The following is a 17,313-nucleotide window of genomic DNA, read 5'->3' as shown; positions in this document are numbered from 1 at the left end:
GATCCGGAAGCAAAAGTGATTGTTTTTGGAAACGGGTCCTTTCTCGAGGAAAATTTTCTCTCGAAAGAATTGAGTGGGAGGATGGTGGAGACTTGATGAGGTTATTGAACCGTCACTTCAACCAGTGTGTAGCAGGGCACAGGAAGTTGTTCCTGTAGCGCCTACACCAATTGAAGTGGAAGCTGATGATAGTGATCATGAAACTTCGGATCAAGTCACTACCAAACCTCGTAGGTCAACAAGGATGTGTACTACTTTAGAGTGGTACGTAATCCTGTCTTGGAGGTCATGTTGCTAGACAATAATGAACCTACGAGCTATGTAGAAGCGATGGTGGGCCCGGATTCCAACAAATGACTCAAGGCCATAAAATCCGAGAGAGGATCCATGTATGAAAACAAAGTGTAGACTTTGGAAGAACTACTTAATGGTTGTAAGGCTGTTGGGTACAGATGGATTTTAAAAGTAAAACGGACAATGATGGTAAGTGTCACCATTAAGAAAGCTTGACTTGTCACTAAGATGTTTTCTGACAAGTTCAAGGAGTTGAATATGATGAGATTTTGTCACTCATAGTGATGCTAAGAGTTTGTTGAAATTATATTAGCAGTTACTGCATTATTTATGAAATCTTGCAGATAGGATGTCAAAACATTGTTTCCTCGATGTTTTTCTTGAGGAAAGGTTGTATGTGATACAACTAGAAGGTTTTGTCAATCCTAAAAGATGCTAACAAGTATGCAAAGCTCCAGCAATCATTCTAAGGACTGGAGTAAGCATCTCGGAGTTGGAATATACGTTGTGATGAGATGATCAAACATTTTGGGTTTATACAAAGTTTATGAGAAACTTGTATTTCCAAAGAAGTGAGTGGGAGCACTATAGAATTTCTGATGAGCATATGTTGTTGACATATTGTTGATCGGAAATGATGTAGAATTTCTGGAAAGCATATAGGGTTGTTTGAAAGGTGTTTTTCAATAAAAAACCTAGATTGAGCTACTTGAACATTGAGCATCAAGATCTATAAGGATAGATCAGAAACGCTTAATAGTACTTTCAAATGAATATATATCGTGACAAGATTTTGAAGGATTTCAAAATAGATCGACAAAGAAGGAGTTCTTGGCTGTCTTATAAGGTGTGAGTATTGAGTAAGACTCAAGACCTGACCATGGCAGAGGAGAGAGAAAGGACGAAGGTCGTCCCCTGTGCTCTACAGTATGCTATGATGTGTACCGCACCTGAAGTGTGACTTGCCATGAGTCAGTCAAGGGGTACAAGAGTGATCCAGGAATGGATCACTAGACAACGGTCAAAGTTATCCTTAGTGGACTAAGGAATTTTTCTCGATCATGGCAGTGGTAAAAGAGTTCGTCGTAAGGGTTACGTCGATGCAAACTTTGACACTAATCTAGATGACCTAAGGAGTAAACCAGATTCATATAGTAGAACTATTATTTGGAATAGTTCCAAATAGCGCGTGGTAGCTGCATCCACAAGACGACGTAGAGATATGCAAAGCACACACGGATCTGAAGGGTTCAGACCCGTTGACTAATAACCTCTCTCACAAGCAAGATATGATCAAACCCCATGGGTGTTGGATTCATTACAATCACATAGTGATGTGAACTAGATTATTGACTCTAGTGCAAGTGGGAGACTATCGGAAATATGCCCTAGAGGCAATAATAAAATGGTTATTATTATATTTCCTTGTTCATGATCTATAATTGTATTGACCGGAAACCATAATACATGTGTGAATACATAGACCATAACATGTCCCTAGTGAGCCTCTAGTTGACTAGCTTGTTGATTAACAGATGGTCATGGTTTCCTGACCATGGACATTGGATGTCATTGATAACGGGATCACATCATTAGGAGAATGATGTGATGGACAAGACCCAATCCTAAGCATAGCACAAGATCGTGTAGTTCGTTTGCTAAAAGCTTTTCTAATGTCAAGTATCATTTCCTTAGACCATGAGATTGTGCAACTCCCGGATACCGTAGGAATGCTTTGGGTGTACCAAACGTCCCAACGTAATTGGGTGGCTATAAAGGTACACTACAGGTATCTTCGAAAGTGTTTGTTGGGTTGGCATGAATCGAGACTGGGATTTGTCACTCCATATGACGAAGAGGTATCTCTGGGGCCACTCGGTAATGCATCATCATAATGAGATCAATGTGACCAAGTAGTTAGTCGAGGGATCATGCGTTATGGAACGAGTAAAATGACTTGCCGGTAACGAGATTGAACGAGGTATTGGGATACCGACGATCAAATCTCGGGCAAGTAACGTACCATTTGACAAAGGGAATTGTATACGGGATTGATTGAATCCCCGACATCGTGGTTCATCCGATGAGATCATCATGGAACATGTGGGAGACAACATGGGTATCCAGATCCCGCTGTTAGTTATTGGCCAGAGAGCTGTCTCGGTCATGTATGCATGATTCCCGAACCCGTAGGGTCTACACACTTAAGGTTCGGTGACGCTAGAGTTGTTATGGGAATTAGTGTCCAGTTACCGAATGTTGTTCGGAGTCCCGTATGAGATCCCAGACATCACAAAGAGTTCCGGAATGGTCCAGAGGTAAATATTTATATATGGGAAGTCCTATTTTGGCCACCAGAAAATGTTCAGGATTTTTCGGTATTGTATCAGGAAGGTTATAGAAGGTTCCAGAGTGGGGCCCACCTGCATGGGGGGGGGCACATGAACGTGGGTAGTGGGGGAAAGTCCCCACACCCCTGGTCAAGGCGCACCAAGATCCCCCCTTAGAAGGAATAAGATCATATCCCGAAGGGATAAGATCAAGATCCCTAAAAAGGAGGGATAACGATTGGTGGCGAAGGGAAATGATGGGATTTCTTTCCTCCCACCTGTGCCAACGCCCCAATGGACTTGGGGGCAATAAACAATCCCCCTCCACCCCTATATATAGTGGGGAGGTGCATGGGAGCTTCAGCCTTCCCCTGGCGCAGCCCTCCCCCTCTCCAACTCCACCTCCTCCGTAGTGCTTGGCGAAGCCCTGCCGGAGAACTACAAGCTCCTCCACCACGCCGTCGTGCTGCCGGAGTGCTCCCTCAACTTCTCCTCTTCCCTTGCTGGATCAAGAAGGAGGATACGTCCCCGAGCTGTACGTGTGTTGAACGCGGAGGCGCCGTTAGTTCGGCGTTAGATCGGATCTTCCGCGATTTGAATCGTCGCGAGTACGACTCCCTCATCCGCGTTCTAGTGACGCTTCCGCTTAGCGATCTTCAAAGGTATGAAGATGCTCATCCTCTCCCTCTCTTGTTGCTAGAATCTCCATAGATTGATCTTGGTGTTGCGTAGAAAATTTTGAATTATTGCTACATTCCCCAACATGTCTCCGAAGGTGTTTGTTGGGTAGGCATAGATCAAGATTTGGATTTGTCACTCCGTGTTTCTGAGAGGTGTCTCTGGGCCCTCTCGGTAATGCTCGTGACTATAAGCCTTGCAAGCATTGTATCTAATGAGTTAGTTGTAGGATGAAGTATTACGGAACGAGTAAATAGACTTGCTCGTAATGAGATTGAACTAGGTATGATGATACCGACGATCAAATCTCGGGCAATTACATACCAATGACAAAGGGAACAATGTATATTGTTATGCAGTTTGACCGATAAAGATCTTCGTAGAATATGTAGGAGCCAATATGAGCATCCAGGTTCCGCTATTGGTTACTGACCGGAGATGTGTCTCTGTCATGTCTACATAGTTCTCGAACCCGTAGGGTCCGCACGCTTAACGTTCAATGACGATTTGTATTATGAGTTATGTGTTTTGATGACCGAAGTTTGTTCGGAGTCCCGAATAAGATCACGGACATAACGAGGAGTCTCGAAATGGTTGAGACATAAAGATTGATATATTGGAAGGCTACATTCGGACACCGGAAGGGTTCGGGTCATTTCGGATAAGTTTCGGAGTACCGGGGGCTACCGAAACCCCCTCCGGGAAGTTATTGGGCCTCATGGGCCTTAGTGGAGAAGAGATAGGGCCGGTGAGGAGGTGGCGTGCGCCCCCCTTGCCCCAATCCGAATTGGATAAGGGTAGGGGCAGTGCCCCCCTCCTTCCTTCTCTCCTCCTCCTTCCCCCCTTCTCCAAGTTGTAATAGGAAAGGGGGGCCGAATCCTACTAGGTTTGGGGTCCTAGTAGGACTCCCCCCATGGTGCGCCTCCCCTCTTGGCCGGCCTCCTCCTCCCCCTCCTTTATATACATGGCCAAGGGGCACCCCATAGACACACAAGTTGATCTTTTAGCCGTGTGCGGTGCCCCCCTCCACAGTTACACACCTCGATCATACCATCGTAGTGCTTAGGCGAAGCCCTGCGCCGGTAGCATCATCATCACTATCGCCACGCCGTCGTGCTGACGGAACTCATCCTCAGCCTCAACTAAATCATGAGAACGAGGGACGTCATCGAGTTGAACGTGTGCTAAACGCGGAGGTGTCCTACGTTCGGTACTTGGTCGGTTGGATCGCGAAGAAGTTCAACTACATCTACCACATTGCTAAACGCTTCCGCTTTCGGTCTATGAGGGTACGTGGACACACTCTCCCCTCTCATTGCTATGCATCACCTAGATAGATCTTGCGTGATCGTTGGAAATTTTTTGAAATTACCGCGTTCCCCAACAATATTTAATAAATATTGGAGCAAATAACTACCAAAGGGGGGCCACCAGGTGGGCACAACCCACTTGGGCGCGTCAGGAGGCCCAGGCGCGCCCTGGTGGGTGCTGCCCCCCTCGGCCCACCTCCGGTGCCCTTCTAGTATATAAGTCATTTTGACCTAAAATAATTAAGGAGAGGACTTTCGGGATGAAGCGCCACCGTCTCGAGGTGGAACTTGGGCAGGAGCACTTTTTCCCTACGGCGGAGCGATTCCGCCGAGGGAACTTCCCTCCCAAAGGGGGAAATCATCGTCATCATCATCACCAACAACTCTCCCATCTTGGGGAGGGCTATCTTCATCAACATCTTCAAGAACACCAACTCCTCTCAAACCCTAGTTCATCTCTTGTGTTCAATCTTTGTACCGGAACTATAGATTGGTGCTTGTGGGTGACTAGTAGTGTTGATTACATCTTGTAGTTGATTACTATATGGTTTATTTGGTGGAATATTATATGTTCAGATCCATTATGATATTTAATACCCCTCTGATCTTGAGCATGATTATCATTTGTGAGTAGTTACTTTTGTTCTTGAGGTCACGGGAGATATCATGTTGCAAGTAATTATGTGAACTTGATATGTGTTCGATATTTTGATGATATGTATATATGTTGTGATTCCCTTAGTGGTGTCATGTGAACGTCGACTACATGACACTTCACCATATTTGGGCCTAAGGGAATGTATTGTGGAGTAGTTATTACATGAGGGGTTGCGAGAGTGACAGAAGCTTAAACCCCGGTTTATGCGCTATTCCGTAAGGGACCGATTGGATCCAAACATTTAATGCTATTCTAAAAAAAGAATTTATTCTTAATACTTTTCTCGTAGTTGCGGATGCTTGCGAGAGGGTTAATCATAAGTAGGAGGTTTGTTCAAGTAAGAATAGCACCTAAGCACCGGTCCACCCACATATCAAATTATCGAAGTAGCGGACACGAATTAAGCCAACATGATGAAAGTGACTAGATGAAATTCCCGTGTACCCTCAAGAACACTTTGCTTATCATAAGAGACCGTTTTGGTCTATCCTTTGCCTCAAAAGGATTGGGCTACCTTGCTGCACTTTTGTTACTACTATCGTTACTTGCTCGTTACAAATTATCTTGCTATCAAACTACTTCGCTACTTACAATTTTAGCACTTGCAGACATTAGCTTGCTGAAAACGACTTGTCATTTCCTTCTGCTCCTCGTTGGGTTCGACACTCTTACTTATCGAAAAGGCTACAATTGACCCCATATACTTGTGGGTCATCAGCTAGCTACTATACGTATAGATAGAACTCGACACGCTAGCTAGTAAGCAAATGAAGGAACCTTTAAGTACACAAGATCCTCATGAACATATACAGAGAGAAGTGACCTCTCTTTCTCCCAGAGATTGGTTGAACAACAAGTTTTCGTATATCTATCCGACGCTACTAGCTACATATATACAATATAAGACCTCTTACAAACCCTAACATCTAAGGTCTATTTCAACTTGCACATGGTATTCTCCGGCTTTATGTATGACGTGGTCAAGAAAGAATCCCGCTAATTCCTCTTGAATAGCCCGTCTGCGATCATGTCGTAGGAGTTCATCCCGCATCTGCCACATCTAATTTAAAGAAGTGGTAAAAAATAAAATTGTGAATTATTTTGTTTATGTACCTCATATTGTTTTTCAGAGTAGCCCCGCTTAGAGGCCATCAAGTTGTAGATGAACTCGCAAACATAGTATCCACAAAAATCATTCCCGGCTTCCTGCCGCAAGCACTTTACGAGAAATAGAGTTCAATCAAAATGATAATCAAGCATGCTAAATGGTATTGATGAAACTAGCTACAATCAATGGGAGATGTGCGGAACTAGCTAGTAGTACTTACTTTCGGGTGTTTAAATTGCAGCTCCGTCGGCAGTCCCAGGGTAATTACGGTGAACTCTTTCCAAACCCTGCCAGACAAACAGAATAATTACTTGATATCCAGGAAATGAACAAAGTTGCCAATATGGTGCAATAATGATCGATTGAACTTACTTCTAGAGCATATCAGTCATGTCCGCATACTCCTGGGGATCTTTTCTTCTCGAGTCTAAGACAGTTACTATTCTAGCTTCAAGCTCTAGCAGAATAAAGTGGAATATGCGCACGCATGCATAACTCATCAATTACATTACTATAATTAACCTTGAGTAAGGGAAACCGAATATGCACAAGATAGTGACACTCACTTGAAGTTTTAAGGAAAGAGTATTTTATCTTTGTTCTGATTTTTAAGCAATGATTGTAGCAAGTTGTTCTCGGTTCCAGAGACATTGTGTTTAACCGTCCATTCATGTATGACATTTGGGTTAATGAACCCAATATCATAGATATCTGCTTTTCTACATTCGACGATCTTCAACCTGCATAATATAGTGAGGATAATTATATATACATGCAAATGAAAGAGCTGAGCTATATATAGAGACTTAATTATTATAGAAGTAGTACTTACAGACAGTAGCAAGTCATGAGTGTTTTGTCAAGGGGCTTTTGATTGTATAACTGGAATAACTTGTCAAATTCAATATTCAAAATATCCATTCCAACAAGGTTGTGCTCCTCTTTAATTATCATCGTCAAAGTATGCTTCCCAGACTAGCGGCATCTTTCAATGTACCATTCATGGAGTCTTCGCATCATCGTTGTCAGAGGAGGAGGAGGATCGGGTTTGACGAGAGTCTGCCCGTACTGGAATCTGAATTCGTCCACCTCCATTGTTTCAAACTCTATATCATCGATCAGGTAATCAGCAGGATTGGTACCAGGCACCATCCCCGGATGATTAACGATGGTATCGCTAGACACCTTAAGAGGGGGGCACGTTTGCTTCACCTATTCGCTGAGCTGGGGAATTTTTTCCAACTTCTTCGTTCTGCTAACCTTGCATCACTGCAAGTACTTCCCGACCGCTCTGCTTCCTTATATGCCTTTTTAATAGTGCACACATAGTTGGAATCCGTTGGAGGCGGTGGTGGTCGCTTCAGGGCATCGATAGTGTGCTTCACTTTCACCGGATCTATCTTTTCCTTTGGAGGTGGAGGTTTCCGTGCAAAAAATTCCCTCACTTGGGCACGACTGATGTCCTTGTTTTCCTTGTCGGTCCTCTCATATGGTAAATTTTCCGGAGCCTTGAGAGATGGACCGTACTTGAACTGCTTCCCTCCTCTGCTTGTACTACTAGCCACCGAAGCGACGGACTCTCTCTTCCGCCGTTGCTGACGCGGTGTGGTCCGCTGACACGCCGGAGGAGGCGGAGTGCCTCCACGCGCCAGAGGAGGCGGAGTGCTCCAACGTGACAGAGGAGGCGGAGGAGGAGCCATAGTGCCCTCACGCACCGGAGGAGGCGGAGAGCTTGTCGGAGGAGGTAAAGAACAATCTAGAGTGCCATCACGTGCCTGAGGAGGCAGAGTGCCCTGATCACTGGCCGGAGGAGGAGGCGGAGTGCCCTGACTCGCCGGAGGAGGAGGAGGAGGCGGAGGCGTCCAGTTTGGAAGCTTGATGTACTCGTTCTACCATAGACATGGAGTCTTTAGAGCAAGACCCAGCTGAATCTACACTTCACCCGTAGGGTGGTCAAGCTCGAGCTCCTCAAATCCCTCCATTACCTCATCCGCCATCACAACAGCATAGCCTTGTGGAATCGGATGGAAGTGAAAATTTCCGTCGGGTTGAGGAGGTGGACTAGTGCCGACAGCCGCCTTCAAGGTGATGTTTTGCCATTTCGTCATAAGCTGGCAATGTTGAGCCTTCGAGATAGCATCCATGGGGTAGCTAGGAGCCGTGAAGTCAGGATGCTGAACGAGCTCCATGGAAGCCACGCTGCTTATCCGCTGAGATGGTGGGGTAGCTTCGTGCCGCTGAGATGGTTGGTCGGCAGCTCGCTGACTCTCAACTTGTTCCTCTAGCTTTCGTACTCTTGCATTGAGCTTCTGTATATCGCTCAGCTCCCGTTTCCTCTTCCTCTCTCGGGTTTTGTAACCGCCTGCGCCGGGAAACCCAATCTTCCACGCAGCGGAGCCTGGCATGCCTCGTGTTCGTCCAGGGTGCTCAGGATTACTGAGGGCCTTAGTCAACTCATGATTCTCTCTGTCGGGAATGAACGTCCCTTCCTATGCTACCTTGATTGATTCCTGAAGCTTCATGATGGGCATTGCAAGTTTCTCGTCCATCCAACGACACTTCCCTGTTTCAGGGTCCAAAGTTTCCCCAACCCCGAAAAACCAAGTACTTGAGCGCTCTGGCCAGTTCAATGTCTCTCATTCGACCCCTTTAGCAATCAGGTCAGTCTCATCTTTGTCCCACAACAGCCGGGCTTTGAGGTAGTTGCCTGACCCCGTGCGATGGTGATACAACTTCTTTGCGGCATTTATCTTGTTTATGTCTGACATTTTCTTACTCTTGTCCGATGTCTTGTAGGCCACAAATGTGGGCTAGTGATCTCTTATCTTCTCAAATCGGCCGGTGAATTCTGGAGTCTTCACTTTGTCGACAGACATTGATTTCAACTCTTTCTTCCACCTCCGGAATAGATCTGCCATCTTCTTAAGAGCACATGCCTTGACCAGTGGCTCTATAACTGGCTTATTCGGATCCTCCTCTGGTGGTAGGGTGAAATTGCCTTCAGCGAGGTCCAAATATCATCTTTCTCTCTATCGGTGACATAAGAAATTTGAGGGTCTTCTTTCTTAGGCTTATTCCATAGCTGGATGTTGATCGAGATATTGTCCCTAACAATATCCACACTGAGCAAGAAATGCATCCTTGGTCCCCCTGGGTTCAATCGGTTGGCCATCGTTCGCGATTGTTGTGATCGTGAACCATTCATCTGGGCGCAACCTTTTCTTCGGGCCTTGTCTCGTTACCGAAGTTTGGCTCGATCCGGACGGCTATAAAATAAGAAAGAAGAGTTAATATATCTACATACCAAAATAATTAATGCATCAGTTAGCTAGTCAGAACAGGCTTAATTAATATATATACCTCGCCGGACTTTGCAACAGCTGATCCCGACTCTGTTCGGTCACCGGAGCCATCATCACGGTCTCCTTCCACAGGTATTCGGTCGCCGGAGCCATCATGATCATGACTTTCGTACTTTGCAACAACTGATCCCGACTCCGTTCGGTCACCGAAGCCGTCATCACGGTCTCCTTCCACCGATATTCGGTTGCCGAAGCCATCATGATCATGACTTTCCTCCTCCATTGTTCGATCACCGGAGCCTGCTTCATCCTCTCCTTCCAGACCATCGGTGTCATTGAGAAATGACAAGACATCACCTCCGCCGAAGATTATATCCCCCAACAATTGTTCTTTTTCCAAGTCTCTTTGTTGATCCATAGTTTCTGCAAATACTACTGTTGGAAATATGCCCTAGAGGCAATAATAAAAGGATTATTATTATATTTCCTTGTTCATGATAATTGTCTTTTATTCATGCTATAATTGTATTATCCGGAAATCGTAATACACGTGTGAATACATAGACCACAACATGTCCCTAGTGACCTCTAGTTGACTAGCTCGTTGATCAACAGATAGTCATGGTTTCCTGGCTATGGACATTGGATGTCATTGATAACGGGATCACATCATTAGGAGAATGATGTGATGGACAAGACCCAATCCTAAGCATAGCACAAGATCATATAGTTCATTTTGCTAGAGCTTTTTCAATCTCAAGTATCTTTTCCTTAGACCATGAGATCGTGTAACTCCCGGATACCGTAGGAGTGCTTTGGGTGTACCAAACATCGCAACGTAACTGGGTGACTATAAAGGTGCACTACAGGTATCTCCGAAAGTGTCTGTTGGGTTGACACGGATCAAGACTGGGATTTGTCACTCCGCATGATGGAGAGGTATCTCTGGGCCCACTCGGTAATGCATCATCATAATGAGCTCAAAGTGACCAAGTGTCTGGTCACGGGATCATGCATTACAGTACGAGTAAAGTGACTTGCCGGTAACGAGATTGAACGAGGTATTGGGATACCGACGATCGAATCTCGGGCAAGTAACATACCGATTGACAAAGGGAATTGTATACGGGGTTGCTTGAATCCTCGACATCGTGGTTCATCCGATGAGATCATCGAGGAGCATGTGGGAGCCAACATGGGTATCCAGATCCCGTTGTTGGTTATTGACCAGACATCAGTCTCGGTCATGTCTACGTGTCTCCCGAACCCGTAGGGTCTACACACTTAAGGTTCGGTAACGCTAGGGTTGTAAAGATATTAGTATGCAGCAAACTGAAAGTTGTTAGGAGTCCCAGATGAGATCCCGGACGTCACGAGGAGTTCTGGAATGGTCTGGAGGTAAAGAATTATATATGGGAAGTCGAGTTTCGGCCATCAGGAAAGTTTCGGGGTTCACCGGTATTGTACCGGGACCATCGGAAGGGTCCCGGGGGTCCACCGGGTGGGGCCACCCATCCCGGAGGGCCCCATGGGCTGAAGTGGGAGGGTAACCAGCCCCTGGTGGGCTGGTGTGCCCCCCTGGCCCCCCTCTGCGCCTAGGGTTGGGAACCCTAGGGGAGGAGGGGCCTCCACTTGCCTTCGGGGGCAAGTCTCCCCCCTTGGCCGCCGCCCCCCCTAGGAGATCCCATCTCCTAGGGACGGCGCCCCCCCCCCGGGTCCCTATATAAAGAGGGGGGTGGGAGGGCAGCCGCACCCTGACACCTGACGCCTCCCTTCCCCCCTTGCTACACCTCTCCCTCCCGCAAGCGCTTGGCGAAGCCCTGCCGGAACTCTGCTGCATCCACCACCACGCCATCGTGCTGCTGGATCTTCATCAACCTCTCCTCCCCCCTTGCTGGATCAAGAAGGAGGATACATCACGCTGACCGTACGTGTGTTGAACGCGGAGGTGCCATCCGTTCGGCGCTAGGATCTCCGGTGATTTGGATCACGACGAGTACGACTCCCTCAACCCCGTTCTCTTGAACGCTTCCGCTCGCGATCTACAAGGGTATGTAGATGCACTCCTCTCTGTCGTTGCTAGATGAACTCATAGATAGATCTTGGTGAATGTAGGAAATTTTTTATTTTATACAACGTTCCCCAACAGTGGCATCATGAGCTAGGTCTATGCGTAGTTCTCTATTGCACGAGTAGAACACAAATCTGTTGTGGGCCTAGATGTTGTCAACTTTCTTGCCACTACTAGTATTATTTTGCTTCGGCGATGAAGCGGCCCGGACCGACCTTACACGTATGCTTACGTGAGACAGGTTCCACCGACTGACATGCACTAGTTGCATAAGGTGGCTAGCGGGTGTCTGTCTCTCCCACTTTAGTTGGAGCGGATTCAATGAAAAGGGTCCTTATGAAGGGTAAATAGAAGTTGACAAATCACGTTGTGGTTATTCGTAGGTAAGAAAACGTTCTTGCTAGAACCCTATTGCAGCCACGTAAAAGATGCAACAACAATTAGAGGACATATAACTTGTTTTTGCAGCAATTGCTTTGTGATGTGATATGGCCAAAAGTTGTGATGAATGATGAATGATATATTGTGATGTATGAGATCATGTTCTTGTAATAGGAATCACGACTTGCATGTCGATGAGTATGACAACCGGCAGGAGCCATAGGAGTTGTCTTAATTATTGTATGACCTGCGTGTCAATGATTTAACGCCATGTAATTACTTTACTTTATTGCTAAACAGTTAGCCATAGTAGTAGAAGTAATAGTTGGCGAGCAACTTCATGGAGACATGATGATGGAGATCATGGTGTCATGTCGGTGACGAAGATGATCATGGAGCCCCAAAGATGGAGATCAAAGGAGCTATATGATATTGGCCATATCATGGTCACTACTATTTAATTGCATGTGATGTTTATTATATTTATGCATCTTGTTTACTTAGAACGACGGTAGTAAATAAGATGATCCCTCATAATAATTTCAAGAAAGTGTTCCCCCTAACTGTGCGCCGTTGCTAAAATTCGTTGTTTCGAAGCACCACGTGATGATCGGGTGTGATAGATTCCTACGTTCACATACAACGGGTGTAAGACAGTTTTACACATGCAAAAACACTTAGGTTAACTTGACGAGCCTAGCATGTACAGACATGGCCTCGGAACACAGAGACCGAAAGGTCGAACATGAGTCGTATGGAAGATACGATCAACATGGAGATCTTCACCAATGATGACTAGTCCGTCTCACGTGATGATCGGACACGGCCTAGTCGACTCGGATCATGTAACACTTAGATGACTAGAGGGATGTCAAATCTGAGTGGGAGTTCATTAAATAATTTGATTAGATGAACTTAATTATCATGAACTTAGTCTAAAATCTTTGCAAAATATGTCTTGTAGATCAAATGGCCAACGCTCATGTCAACATGAACTTCAACGCGTTCCTAGAGAAAACCAAGCTGAAAGATGATGGCAGCAACTATACGGACTGGGTCCGGAACCTGAGGATCATCCTCATAGCTGCCAAGAAAGCATATGTCCTAGAAGGACCGCTAGGTGAAGCACCCATCCCAGAGAACCAAGACGTTATGAATGCTTGGCAGTCACGTGCTGATGATTACTCCCTCGTTCAGTGCGGCATGCTTTACAGCTTAGAATCGGGGCTCCAAAAGAGTTTTGAGCAACACGGAGCATATGAGATGTTCGTGGAGCTGAAAATGGTTTTCCAAGCTCATGCCCGGGTCGAGAGATATGAGGTCTCCGACAAGTTCTATAGTTGTAAGATGGAGGAAAATAGTTCTGTCAGTGAGCACATACTCAAAATGTTTGGGTTGCACAACCGCCTGTCCCAGCTGGACATTAACCTCCCAGATGAGGCGGTCATTAATAGAATCCTTCAGTCGCTCCCACCGAGCTACAAAAGCTTTGTGATGAACTACAATATGCAAGGGATGGTGAAAACTATTCCTGAAGTATTTTCAATGCTGAAGTCGGCAGAGGTAGAAATCAAGAAAGAACATCAAGTGTTGATGGTCAATAAAACCACCAAGTTCAAGAAGGGCAAGGGTAAGAAGAACTTCAAGAAGGACGGCAAGGATGTTGCCGTGCCCGGTAAGCCAGTTGCCGGGAAGAAGTCAAAGAATGGACCCAAGCCTAAGACTGAGTGCTTTTATTGCAAAGGGAAGGGTCACTGGAAGCGGAACTGCCCCAAATACTTAGCGGACAAGAAGGCCGGCAACACTAAAGGTATATTTGATATACATGTAATTGATGTGTACCTTACCAGTACTCGTAGTAACTCCTGGGTATTTGATACTGGTGCCGTTGCTCATATTTGTAACTCACAACAGGAGCTGCAGAATAAGCGGAGACTGGCGAAGGACAAGGTGACGATGCGCGCCGGGAATGGTTCCAAGGTCGATGTGATCGTCGTTGCATGCTACCTCTACATTTACCCACGGGATTAGTTTTAAACCTCGATAATTGTTATTTAGTGCCAAGTTTGAGCATGAATATTGTATTTGGATCTCGTTTAATGCGAGATGGCTACTCATTTAAATCCGAGAATAATGGTTGTTTTATTTATATGAGAGATATGTTTTATGGTCATGCCCCGATGGTCAATTGTTTATTCTTAATGAATCTTGAACGTAATGTTACACATATTCATAGTGTGAATACCAAAAGATGTAAAGTTGATAACGATAGTCCCACATACTTGTGGCACTGCCGCCTTGGTCACATTGGTGTCAAGCGCATGAAGAAGCTCCATGCTGATGGACTTTTAGAGTCTCTCAATTATGAATCATTTGACACATGCGAACCATGCCTCATGGGCAAAATGACCAAGACTCCGTTCTCCGGAACAATGGAGCGAGCAACCAACTTATTGGAAATCATACATACTGATGTGTGTGGTCCAATGAGCGTTGAGGCCCGCGGAGGATATCATTATGTTCTCACTCTCACTGATGACTTAAGTAGATATGGGTATGTCTACTTGATGAAACACAAGTCTGAGACCTTTGAAAAGTTCAAGGAATTTCAGAATGAAGTAGAGAATCAACGTGACCGAAAAATAAAGTTCTTACAATCAGATCATGGAGGAGAATATTTAAGTCACGAATTTGGTACGCACTTAAGGAAATGTGGAATCGTTTCACAACTCACGCCGCCTGGAACACCTTAGCGTAATGGTGTGTCTGAACGTCGTAATCGCACTCTATTGGATATGGTGCGATCTATGATGTCTCTTACCGATTTTACCACTATCATTTTGGGGATACTCTCTAGAGACAGCTACATTCACTTTAAATAGGGCTCCGTCTAAATCCGTTGAGACGACACCGTATGAATTATGGTTTGGAAAGAAACCTAAGCTGTCGTTTCTAAAAGTTTGGGGATGCGATGCTTATGTCAAGAAACTTCAACCTGAAAAGCTCGAACCCAAGTCAGAAAAATGTGTCTTCATAGGATACCCTAAGGAAACCATTAGGTATACCTTCTACCTTAGATCCAAAGGCAAGATCTTTGTTGCCAAGAACGGATCCTTTCTGGAAAAAGAGTTTCTCTCGAAAGGAGTAAGTAGGAGGAAAGTAGAACTCGATGAAGTACTACCTCTTGAACCGGAAAGTAATGCAGCTCAGGAAAGTGTTCCTGTGGTGCCTACACCGACTGGAGAGGAAATTAATGATGATGATCAAGGTACTTTGGATCAAGTTGCTACTGAACTTTGTAGGTCCACAAGGACACGTTCCACACTAGAGTGGTATGGCAACCCTATCCTGGAAATCATGTTGTTAGACAACGGTGAACCTTTGAACTATGAAGAAGCGATGCCGGGCCCAGATTCCAACAAATGGCTTGAAGCCATGCAATCTGAGATAGAATCCATGTATGAAAAAAAAGTATGTACTTTGACAGACTTGCTCGATGATCGGCAAGCGATAGAAAACAAATGGATCTTTAAGAAGAAGACGAACGCGGATGGTAATGTTACCATCTATAAAGCTCGACTTGTCGCTAAGGGTTATCGGCAAGTTCAAGGGGTTGACTATGATGAGACTTTCTCTCTCGTAGCGAAGCTAAAGTCCGTCCGAATCATGTTAGCAATTGCCGCATACTATGATTATGAGATATGGCAGATGGACGTCAAAACGGCATTCCTTAACGGCTATCTTAAGGAAGAACTATATATGATGCAGCCGGAGGGTTTTGTCGATCCTAAGAATGCTAACAAGGTATGCAAGCTCCAGCGATCCATTTATGGGCTGGTGCAAGCATCTCGGAGTTGGAACATTCGCTTTGATGAGATGATCAAAGCGTTTGGGTTTATGCAGACTTATGGAGAAGCCTGCATTTACAAGAAAGTGAGTGGGAGCTCTGTAGCATTTCTCATATTATATGTAGATGACATACTTTTGATGGGAAATGATATAGAACTTTTGGACAGCATTAAGGCCTACTTGAATAAGTGTTTTTCAATGAAGGATCTTGGAGAAGCTGCTTACATACTAGGCATCAAGATCTATAGGGATAGATCGAGACGCCTCATAGGTCTTTCACAAAGCACATACCTTGATAAGATATTGAAGAAGTTCAATATGGATCAGTCCAAGAAAGGGTTCTTGCCTGTGTTACAAGGTGTGAGATTGAGCTCAGCTCAATGCCCGACCACGGCAGAAGATAAAGAAGAGATGAGTGTCATCCCCTATGCCTCAGCCATAGGATCTATTATGTATGCCATGCTGTAATCCCGGCAAGGAACACTGGACAGTGGTCAAGAATATCCTTAAGTACCTGAAAAGGACAAAGGACATGTTTCTCGTTTATGGAGGTGATGAAGAGCTCGTCGTAAAGGGTTACGTCGACGCTAGCTTCAACACAGATCTGGATGACTCTAAGTCACAAACCGGATATGTGTATATGTTGAATCGTGGAGCAGTAAGCTGGTGCAGTTGCAAGCAGAGCGTCGTGGCGGGATCTACATGTGAAGCGGAATACATGGCAGCCTCGGAGGCAGCGCATGAAGCAATATGGATGAAGGGGTTCATCACCGACCTAGGAGTCATACCCAATGCGTCGGGGCCGATCACTCTCTTCTATGACAACACTGGAGCTATTGCCCTTGCCAAGGAGCCCAGGTTTCACAAGAAGACCACGCACATCAAGCGTCGTTTCAACTCCATCCGTGAAAATGTTCAAGATGGAGACATAGATATTTGTAAAGTACATACGGATCTGAATGTCGCAGATCCATTGACTAAACCTCTTCCGCGAGCAAAACATGATCAACACCAGAACTCTATGGGTGTTCGATTCATCACAATGTAACTAGATTATTGACTCTAGTGCAAGTGGGAGACTGTTGGAAATATGCCCTAGAGGCAATAATAAGAGGATTATTATTATATTTCCTTGTTCATGATAATTGTCTTTTATTCATGCTATAATTGTATTATCCGAAAATCGTAATACACGTGTGAATACATAGACCACAACATGTCCCTAGTGAGCCTCTAGTTGACTAGCTCGTTGATCAACAGATAGTCATGGTTTCCTGACTATGGACATTGGATGTCATTGATAACGGGATCACATCATTAGGAGAATGATGT

This window comes from Triticum dicoccoides, chromosome 5B (genome assembly GCF_002162155.2).
Source record: "Triticum dicoccoides isolate Atlit2015 ecotype Zavitan chromosome 5B, WEW_v2.0, whole genome shotgun sequence".
NCBI lineage: Eukaryota > Viridiplantae > Streptophyta > Magnoliopsida > Poales > Poaceae > Triticum > Triticum dicoccoides.
The sequence above is the reverse complement of the archived record's forward strand: the minus strand, read 5'-3'. Positions refer to the sequence as shown.